This window comes from Urocitellus parryii, chromosome 10 (assembly GCF_045843805.1).
Source record: "Urocitellus parryii isolate mUroPar1 chromosome 10, mUroPar1.hap1, whole genome shotgun sequence".
Lineage (NCBI taxonomy): Eukaryota > Metazoa > Chordata > Mammalia > Rodentia > Sciuridae > Urocitellus > Urocitellus parryii.
The window spans coordinates 56,924,109-56,934,814 of record NC_135540.1 but is presented as its reverse complement, the minus strand read 5'-3'; the positions used below and the strand labels follow the sequence as shown (position 1 = coordinate 56,934,814).

General features: G+C 42.7%; 1 pseudogene; it reads left to right on the top strand.

Annotated features, from left to right (window-relative positions):
* Window positions 1–4,519: 4,519 nt before the first annotated feature.
* LOC113198041 (actin-related protein 2/3 complex subunit 2-like) overlaps window positions 4,520–10,706 on the top strand; it is a 35,198-nt pseudogene continuing 29,011 nt past the window's right edge.

The following is a 10,706-nucleotide window of genomic DNA, read 5'->3' as shown; positions in this document are numbered from 1 at the left end:
TTCCTCAACAGGATTCTAATCTTGGCACGAAAAGATGTTTCCTATTGAGAAATACTAACATCAAAAGGGAAAAAGCAAGTTCCAATGCCGTTCCTTTATAAGAACAAAATTACCTTGGGCTCAGCCTTCCCTGTTTCTTCTCCGTATAGTGTCTGGGACTCAAAAGGAAACATTGAACCACAAGGTATTGACTCTTAAGCCTCCTTGAAATCTCACATCCCTTGAGATGCATTTCAACAAGGACTATATGGATGACTTTTTCTTTATTGTTTGGTGCTAAAGACAAATTTGAGAAAGGAATTAGAGACCATCAGGAAAGGACAGCAGCTCAGTAATATGCAGTTTGGGGAGGGACTCTCCAACAGGAACATACTTCAGTGACCCTCACAGCACAGCGCTTGACCTGTATACAGGGGCAGTCCCTAGTCACATAAATAATTATAATCACCACTGTGTTTTCTTTCTGCTCCATGATGGAACAAAATTGAACCATGGATAAATCCAGCTAGGATCTGAGAGAACCACCATGGCCTTCTTATTGAGAGTCTGTTCTATCCTCAAAAGTATTCTTGGATGGACATGTCTTGGGGCCAGAAGAAGAGGAACTGACAGTGGACCTGGGGGAAGTAGCCACAAAGGAGGCTAGCGCTTAGAATGGTGTCTCTTTCACGAGCTCTTAACTAGTCTTTGGAGGTTAAGATGGAAAAATGGAGGATAAAACTAATATGAAACAGGGAAACTGTGACCCAGATGCCAATGGACGCGTGCATTTTGAGGAAGAAGCTATCAACAGTGTAGAATATGCGAAGAAGTCAAAATCAGTGAGACCTAAATAGTCCAGTAGAATTAGAGAAATGGGAAGAAGGAAAACACATGTAGCAAAAATTTGTTATCTTCCAACAGCCAGCCATTCCCTTCTTTTTTGGTAAAATGATTTTTAGCTGGGCAAATGACACCCAGAATAAATACTCCCTTTCCAAGCCTCCCTTGCAGCTGGGAGTAACCATTGTTTTGATTTAAGGTCACTAAGATGAAAGCTCAAGTGTCCAGTGCCAGCTTCCAAGAACATTCCTTAAGAGCAGCCAGTACACATTCTGAGCCACCTCTTCCCTCTTCCTACATCCTGCTGCCTGAAACGTGGACATAATTATAGGAATTCATGCTTAGCTAATGAGGGCCATACTCCAGAGATGGCAGACCAGAAGACTGGAAATAGCCTAAATCTCTAGTGACTTCATGGGGCAGAGCTTCTTCTCCAGCCTTGGATTGTCAACCTCTGACTTTTGTGATGAATAAAAAAAAATCCCATTTTATTTAAGCTTCTGTACTAGCCACATCTAATCTGAGCTGAAGCCGATATTCAATAGGCGTCTCCTACATGTCATGGCCAAAGCATGACTCCTGACTTTCCTCCCCTAAAATTCACTCCTTACATACTTGCTGAGAGCCCTGGCATTTTGCCAGAAGTAATGGTTGAGAGGCGAGCCATTAAGATGATGCTGGATTGATTCAATTGTATATTAGACCTTTACTGTCCGCCTGGGGCGCCCTCTACTTTGGAGTTCTCACGAGGATTGCCTGGGGAGTTCGTGTTGGTTGGGGCAATTCCGGGAGAGGGAGTTCCGGTTGGTTGGTGTGTGGTGTGTTCCTGGAGGAGCCGCGTGGGGGGCATTCGGGAGAGTTCCTGGGGAGTGTGCGTGGAGTGCTGTGGGAGTTCGGAAATAAAATTTGTTCCTGCTTGAGTGGCTCATGATTTGTGCCCAGCCAGACTGCGGCACATACTTACCCCTTCTCATCTCCTGCAAATCTAGCGGCATCCAATAATAAAGCATCTCCTTGGATTTCCCACTTCCTCTCAATCCATCAAGAAGTTCTATAATCTCCACCCTCAGTGACTATCCCAAATGCAGCTTCTTCTCCCTCCCGACTTCCCCCTGTATAGAATGGCTGCCACGGCGTCCTCTCCAGTTTTTAGACTTCTGTCTTTCTTCTATAATCATTCTCCATAGAAGTATTGATGTTATTTTTTTATATAATGTAAATCAGGTCATAAAAAGCATTCTACTCAAAGCCTTCCAATGGCTTTCCTTCCTACTACAAATAAAAATTAAAGTCCTTGCCGTGATCCCCACTGGCTACCTCTCCAAGTTCATCTACCCCTCTTCTCCTTGCTTATACCATTCCCACTGGCCCTTGAATATCTTATAACAATGCATACTTACAGGGCTGGGAATGTGGCTCAAGTGGTAGCGCGCTCGCCTGGCATGCGTGCGGCCCGGGTTCGATCCTCAGCACCACATACCAACAAAGATGTTGTGTCCGCCGAGAACTAAAAAATAAATATTAAAAACAAAATCTCTCTCCAACAATGCATACTTACTTCTAAGCCAGGTGTTTGGGTGTTTGAAGAGCTGTCTCTATAATCAGTCATTGTCATTGTTTGTGTCCTTACCTGTCAGCAGAAGTCTCCCTCACACCTAGGGCTTCTGTCTCTGTTCACGTTGCCAACAAGCTCCTAGAACTGAGTGTGGAATAATAATTGCAAGACATAATTGAAGGGCTATTACATGCTGCTTATTTTGTGTCAGAGGTCTTTATATGTGTTATCTCCTTTGTTAAGTAGAGAATGAAATTATTTCCAATCATCCCAGGAAAAAATTACAACAATTTAAAGGTCATAATTGACTTTATGTTCAGTTCTAGAATCAGCAATATGTTATTTCATACAATAGAATAAAAGAGTTCAAATTTAGAGAGGAGGAAACAGAGGCCTTATTTTCTGGAGCAGTTAATGTTTTATTTCCTAGAGAGCACAGTGAAAGTGGCAAGACTGCAGAGAAGGCTTTGGCGAAAACCAAGAAAAGTTAATTCTCTCTCCAAGTCTGAGTTTTCACCAGCTCAAACTGCTTGTTTAATCTATGTTATTTATTAAGCTCTAAGAGGACTAACCCACTCCAATTTGGCAATATGATCAGATAAAGTGCCTTTTAAATGCATTAAAATACTCTGGGCACTAAACTATTTGACTAAGACTTAAATTCAAACCAAACATTGATATAGGAAAATTATGTTCTGAAAAAGTAAATAGCTGTTTCAACATTATACAACCAAGTTAAAAAATACTGGTAAGAATTTTATCTATTAAAGAATTTAGTTTCAAGTAATTCTTCTCATCAGAGAGTATTTTTGAAGACTTGTTTTGAATACATTTATTATAGTTCTGCCTATTCTTAGGAGCACTTTCCAAACATATACACGCCAATTATTCAGGTATCTGTCAGCTCCAAACCCACCCTTCTATTCTTGCTTTCTCATTGGTTTCTTACTGTTGTTTTTTTCCCCACTCCTGGGGACCAAACCTAGGACCTCAAGCATGTCATAGACCATTGTATGATCCTTCAGGAAATTGGGGAAGGGGGTTTCACCCAGGTGAAATTCACCTGCCATCTGCACACAAAGACAAGAGTTTGCGGTGAAGGTCTGGGCAAAAGTAGCCTCAAACTTCCCATTCCTCTCTGATGGCAGCCTTGGACCACAGAATGTGATCTAGCTCTTCATTGAGACCACCGAATACATCTACGTCATCATGGAGCATGCAGGTGGGGGACAGCGATGGGATCTCATCCCAGAAACTGATGGCATGCAGGAGGAGGAGGCCCGCAGACTGTTCAGGCAGATCATGCTGGCTGAACAGTCCTACCACCAGAAGGGCATCGTGCACCTGGACCTGAAGTCGGAGAAGGTCATAGTGGATGTCAGCAGCAACGTGAAACTCATCGGCTTTGGCACTCTCCTCTACGGTGCCCCTGAAATCATCCGTGGGAAGGAATACGAGGGCCCCCTTGCAGACGGCTGGAGCCTGAGTATGTTTCTCTATTCTGTGCTCACAGGGAGAGGCCCATTTGTGGCAAGCAGCCATAGGCTGCTGAAGAAGCTGATTGAGCAGGGAATGTACAACATCCCCACATGTCTCCAAGGGAGCCTGGAGCCTCATCCATGAGATGCTCACGGTGGACCCCTCGCAGAGGCCCACCATAGACCAGGTAATGGAGCCTCATGGCTCAGCCAGGGTGAGGAAGTTACACCGAGTCCTCCTAGTGAGATGCTCCCCAAACTCCCAGATCCCACAATTATCAAAACCATAACCAATATGGGTTACCACCCCTATGATACCGGGTGTCTGTGGCAAGTAGAAAATTCAACGATGCAATGGCCTCATGTCTCATCCTCAAACACCAGAGAATACAGGGTGCGGGCTGCATGGTCCAGGTGAAGCCCGAGCATCGCCCGAGGAAGTGTTGGAGTGAGCCTGCCCTTCCCTTGCCCTGTGAGGAGCAGCAGCAGCTGGAGGGGGCCAAGCAGTCCCAGCAGAAGGGTGCTGGAAGTGTCAATGTGCCTGCTATCCAGCTCCACTTCCTCCAGGTGGACATACCCCTCCATGCTTAGCCTGCCAGCATGACCCTGTGCCCAGCCACTCACCCTCCCAAGGTACCTCCACTGGGCAACCCTGAGTCAGCAGATGGGGTTGGAAGAGGCTGAGGAGAAGGATCACCAAATGCGTCCAGCAACTCTGCTGCATACCATGCTTCCGTCAGTCAGCCCCCAGAAACAGAGTGGCAGCATTGGAAAGACCCTGAGCATGGAGATGCTGACATCATGGTGTGGGAGTGAAGTGTGCCGACTGGCTCCGGCTTCTCCATGCAGGTTCCAGGCAGGAGCACATCTGCATCCACCAGGGGTCTCCTCTGCCCCCACCTGCAAGGACACATCACAGAGACTCTTCCCTGTGAAACACATCATAGAGACTTTTCCCGGGACACTGCCCCCTGCCCTGCTCTTTGTCCTTTCTCCCATGCTTTGGGAGAAATTTGTTTTGTTCTGTATAATAAAATTGATGTCTCAAAGATATAAGAAAGGCAATTGTTACTTGTTGTTGTTGTTGTTTAGAGAGAGGCAGTAAAGGAGCTAAGAGGCTGCCTCAAGTCCCTAAGTGTGACTCCCAAGGATACTCAGTTGATTCTTAATGATGGGAGCAAAGTCAACTGTGCAGCTTGATGTTAAACACCTCGCAAAACAAGTCTTCACCAAAGTATAGTCATACCTGGACATTTAAAAGGAGAATAATTCTTTCAATGTAACTTAAGCTGTGCACTTGTGTTAGCCCCACCAAGACTAAATAAGACTGGACGCTACAAAAGAAGGATTCTTAAACAGGAGTGCCTAATAACTACCAAAAGAGACGATCAGAGTCAGAAGTCTATTTAGTCAACAGGCAATTTAAGACCTACAAATCTTCCTAAAGTTGTAGGCTTGATCTGTGTTTGCTAGTATCTCTGCTAAACACAGTGGTTATGCCAATAAAAAGGTCTTTTTAATATTAAAATCAGATAACATTAGATAGCTTAACTACATCTTTTGGGGGCATCTGTGACATTATAAAAACTCAGTGTTGCACTTACGTTCCTGATAACTCTGGCAATGTTAAAGGCCCTGGCCTCACCGGCCCTTGTCATGGGAAAAACTTCTGAGCTCTTGCACCCCCTGGTGAGAGATTACTGGTTTCTATCATCGCCATGATATTCATTGACATGTTCGAGGGGCTATGACATTTACTTTGTATCAATCATATTCCAGTATTCATGTCTTTTTGTTTCTCTCATAGAAGTGCCCACTTCTCAGATGACTTTGCAATCTGTTTTTTATGAATGAGATTTTGCCATGGACGCCTCAGCTAATCAAAACACAGGCCACAATATCCCTGCAGGCACTTATTTAGGAACCTAGACAGTGCTTGGCCTATGGTCAGAGAAGTGGGCATGGAGTGGACTGTACCTAGGAGGACTTGGTTGGGAGGGCAAAGGGGAGACTTTGTGTCTGGAAGCTCCCATGACCGGCTGCAGCAATCAGGGAATCAGGGTGGGCAGGAGAGAATGCACTCAGGAAACTTCCTGGGAAGGCCGACCTCCTGGGCAAATAGGAGTACAGGTTACACCCTCCTGCCCTAGGATGGGATTTTGGGGGAGGCACCTAGAACCAAACCCATGGAAGTGACTGGCTCAAGTCTAGCCCTCGGAGCAGGTCAACCTAGTCTCTCCAAAGAAGGCACTTTTCAACCCAGCCTTATTAGACCTGGGGCTCAAGTAGCCCTCAGGACTACCTGCTGGATCACCCCTCACAGAACGTGCTGCAGAGGTCATACCCTGGGAGTGCATGGACCTGGTACAGATGGTTAAAATGTAAACTAACCATACATTTTTATCCATTCCACCTCATACTGGTGAAAGGGAAACTGAGTTTTATATCAAAGAGCTTCACCCTTAGGCCACTCTGATTGGTAACTCAAAGAGTAAGATAATAGGAAGGGGTTAACATCACCTACCCCTTGTTTTCTCTGTTAGTACTTGACACAAGAAAAAATTGACAAGAAAGACTATTGAACACAGACATTGAACACCCATTCCTGCCAAATATTTTGACCATTTCAAGCTACATCAAGGTATTGGATTTTTTTCTTTTCTCGTTTTTTTTAAATGCATATATTTTTAATTTTTTTTCTTATTTCTTCTGTGTTCTGTTGGGGGGGAGGCAGTGCATGTGAATTCTTATTGTCCTGATTGTTTCAGGGACATATAGACATATATTTATTTGTCTTGTTTTCTCTCTAGAAAGTCTTTGTTTAACATCTGGACGGCCATCTTAAGTGACAGCTGCCATTTTAAGAAAAAAGTTTTGTTTTCCCACCTAAGGGCGTTTCTAAGAAAGGCTCACCGCTCCCTCACACCAACCCAACCCTTAACCACTGCTTTAGGACCCGCCCAGCTCTGATTTTGAGCCTCCCCCATAAAAGTCCTAGAACTCAAGCCTGATTGGTCTCTCTCTCCTATAGAGAGATGGCCTTTATTTGTCAGCTCTGACAAATAAACCGTGTGTCTCTGCCTGGTCTGTGTCTTTCATTTCTCACTTACCTGTCTCTTGTTCCTAGGTTTCCCTTCACTCTCATGTTCAGAATTTTTTAGAAATCTTTTTTTAGCTTTGTCTTCTGAAGGTTCTGGTTCATTGGATTGTATATGTTAGTTGAATTTTTAATTATTTTCGTGTGTTTATTTCTTATTTCTCTTTCAATCATATCTTTTTTTAAAATTGGTTGTTCAAAACATTACAAAGCTCATGACATATCATCTTCCATACATTTGATTCAAGTGGGTTATGAACTCCCATTTTTTACCCCAAATACAAGTTGCAGAATCACACTGGTTACACACCCACATTTTTACATAATACCATATTAATGACTGTTGTATTCTGCTACCTTTCCTATCCCCTACTATCCCCCCTCCCCTTCCCTCTCATTTTCCCTCTCTACCCCATCTGCTGTTGTTTAATTCTCTCCCTTGTTTTTTTTTCCCCTTTCCTCTCACAAACTCTTATATGTAATTTTGTGTAATAATGATGGTCTCCTTCCATTTCCATACAGTTTCCCTTCTCTCTCCCTTTCTCCCAACCCACTCTTCTCTGTTTAATGTTAGTCTTTTCCTCATGCTCTTCTTCCATGTTCTGATCTTAGTTGCTCTCTTTATATCAAAGAAGACATTTGGCATTTGTTTTTTAAGGATTGGCTAGCTTCACTTAGCATAATCTGCTCTAATGCCATCCATTTCCTAATGTATATAGCCCAAGAGTTATATACATGAATAAACAAATGGGACTTACTTAAACTAAAAAGTTTTTTCTCAGCAAGAGAAACAATAAGAGAGGTAAACAGGGAGCCTACATCCTGGGAACAAATTTTTACTCCTCACACTTCAGATAGAGCCCTAATATCCAGAGTATACAAAGAACTCAAAAAATTAGACAATAAGATAACAAATAACCCTATCAACAAATGGGCCAAGGACCTGAACAGACACTTCTCAGAGGAGGACATACAATCAATCAATAAGTATATGAAAAAATGCTCACCATCTCTAGCAGTCAGAGAAATGCAAATCAAAACCACCCTAAGATACCATCTCACTCCAGTAAGATTGGCAGCCATTATGAAGTCAAACAACAATAAGTGCTGGCGAGGATGTGGGGGAAAAGGTACACTTGTACACTGCTGGTGGGACTGCAAATTGGTGTGGCCAATATGGAAAGCAGTATGGAGATTCCTGGGAAAGCTGGGAATGGATCCACCATTTGACCCAGCTATTGCCCTTCTCAGACTATTCCCTGAAGACCTTAAAAGAGTGTACTACAGGGATACTGCCACATCGATGATCATAGCAGCACAATTCACAATAGCTAGACTTTGGAATCAACCTAGATGCCCTTCAATAGATGAATGGATTAAAAAACTGTGGCATCTATACACAATGGAGTATTACCAGCACTAAAAAATGACAAAATCATTTCAATCATATCTTTTCTTGTTATTGGCCAAATTCTCTTGTTTTTTTCCTCCCTTTCTCCCAATACTGGGCTTCTTCTATTTTTCCCCTTCCCTTTGTGCTACTGTTCTTCTGCATTCTCTCTGTTCACTTTCTGAAATTGTAAAGTTTATTCTAATGTCATAACACATTTCTTTTTCCCCTAATTAAGTGTATTTTTACCATGATCAGAACTAAATGGTTATATTAATCTCGCCCCTACCATTAATGCTAATACAATCATTACTACTGCGTGTGATAAAGTTGACAACTGCTATTTGCTTTAAAGCCAGAGCTAGTTCATGGTTATTGTTTTCACTGCTGACAATTGCTGAACCCATTGTTCCTGTTTATTGGTGGCAATTAATGTAAAAAATTTCATAGTAGGATCTGGGGTATTTACTTTAACAAGGTTTATTGTTTGTTGGTTGCAATATCAATTATTATTATTCATTTTGCTCCCATTCTGTGAAGTATGGGTAACCTTCAGGGACACTAAAAGTTCACAGGTTAGAGATTCTGCAGCATCTGATCATTCTGCTCTGACGCTGAGGTCTCGGTCCCTGAGCTAGCACAGCAGCCATGATTCCTGCAGAGACTCCAAATCAAATAAGAGAAAATACCAAAGGCCCCAAACCGTCAAAAAGGACCCAAGAAGGAACAACTAGAGAGGAACAACTTAGGTTCCATCCCTTTAGGAGGGACCCCTCTCTCAAAAATAGACAGAAGTCCCAGAATAAGACAACTACACACAAAAGGACACACACACACACACACACACACACACACGAGGTAGAGGAATCCACTTCAATTGATGTACAAGCCCAAGACGTCTGAAAACATGAGAAAACAGGCAAACAAATTCCCCCCTAAAATCCACAATCTGCCAACAAAGGAACCCACTAATAGTGAGGTAGACAAAAACCCAAAATGAGGTAATAAAAGTCTGATTTTCCAAATGTTCAATCAACTAAAAGAAGATCTAAGGAAGAAATTAAAAGAGTAATTACAGGAAATGAATGACCATTTTAATAAAGGAATAGAAATAATAAAGGGAAGCCAAGAAGATATCCTAGAAAAACAAGGTGAACAAATTATAAACTCATTTGAGGGTATCAATAGTAGACTACATGTTGTAGAAAATAAAACCTCGGCCCTTGAAGACAGAACTTTAGGCATTAAATATAGGCTAGATGATCTTGAATACACAGAAGGTAATAATGGGGAAAAATAATAGAACATGACTAGAATATAGAAGAACTCCGAGACAACTTTAAAGAATCAAAGTTGTCTGAGAATCATTGAGATAGAAGAGAACATGAAGATGCAAACGAAAGGCATAAATAATATTTTCAAGGAAATAGTTATAGAAAATATCTCTCATATCAGAAATGAGATAGACATCCAAATACATGAGGCTTACAGGACCCCAACTAGACCCAGCCAAATGAGAAGCCCACTGAGACAATTCATGACCAAAATGCCTAACATAGAAAAAAAGGTACAAGAGAGAAATATTAGGTCACACTTAGAGGCAAAACAATAAGGCTCACTTCAGATTCCTCTGCTCAGACCCCAAAGTCAAAGGGGGCTGGATTGAGCTATTCCAAGCCCTAAAATAAAGCAGCTGTCATCCAAGGTTACTATATCCAGCAAAACTCAGTTTCAAATTCAAGGGGGAAATAAAAACAATTCATGACAAGAATAAACAAATAATTCATGAGCACTACAAATACTCAAAGATAAACTTCACAGAGAGGAATGAAAACAATTCTCAAAACCCCAAAACAGAGGAAGTTCAATAGGAGAATAATTCACTAAATGAAAATCAAGACAGGATAAAATATAGCAAAAAAACCCAAATGGCAATCCAAGATGGCAGGCCAGAGGGAGCAGCATTCCATGTGTTACTCGCTGATGTGGGACTCAAGTAGTGGGAATACTGCTTCTCTGTGAGAGATAGAGGAGTCGCTCACCATAGCTGTTCCTCTACAGGGATCATGGCCGCTGTGCTAGCTCAGGGACTGAGACCTCAGCATCAGAGCAGGACTCCTGACTACTCACCCATGCAGAACTACCAGGTTTCCCAAGTGGGACCACAAGCATCAGCACCTGGGCAGGGTTCCTGGCCACCCACCCATGTAGAAATCCCAGAGACCATTCCCATGCGGACACCCAGCCACTACCCCATGTGCAGGAACACCAACCTCCACTCCCATGTGGACCTCCAACTACCAAGGCGGGGCTCCTCCAGTTGCTTCCATCTTGGGACTCTGAAGCCATTACAATAGTCCCCTA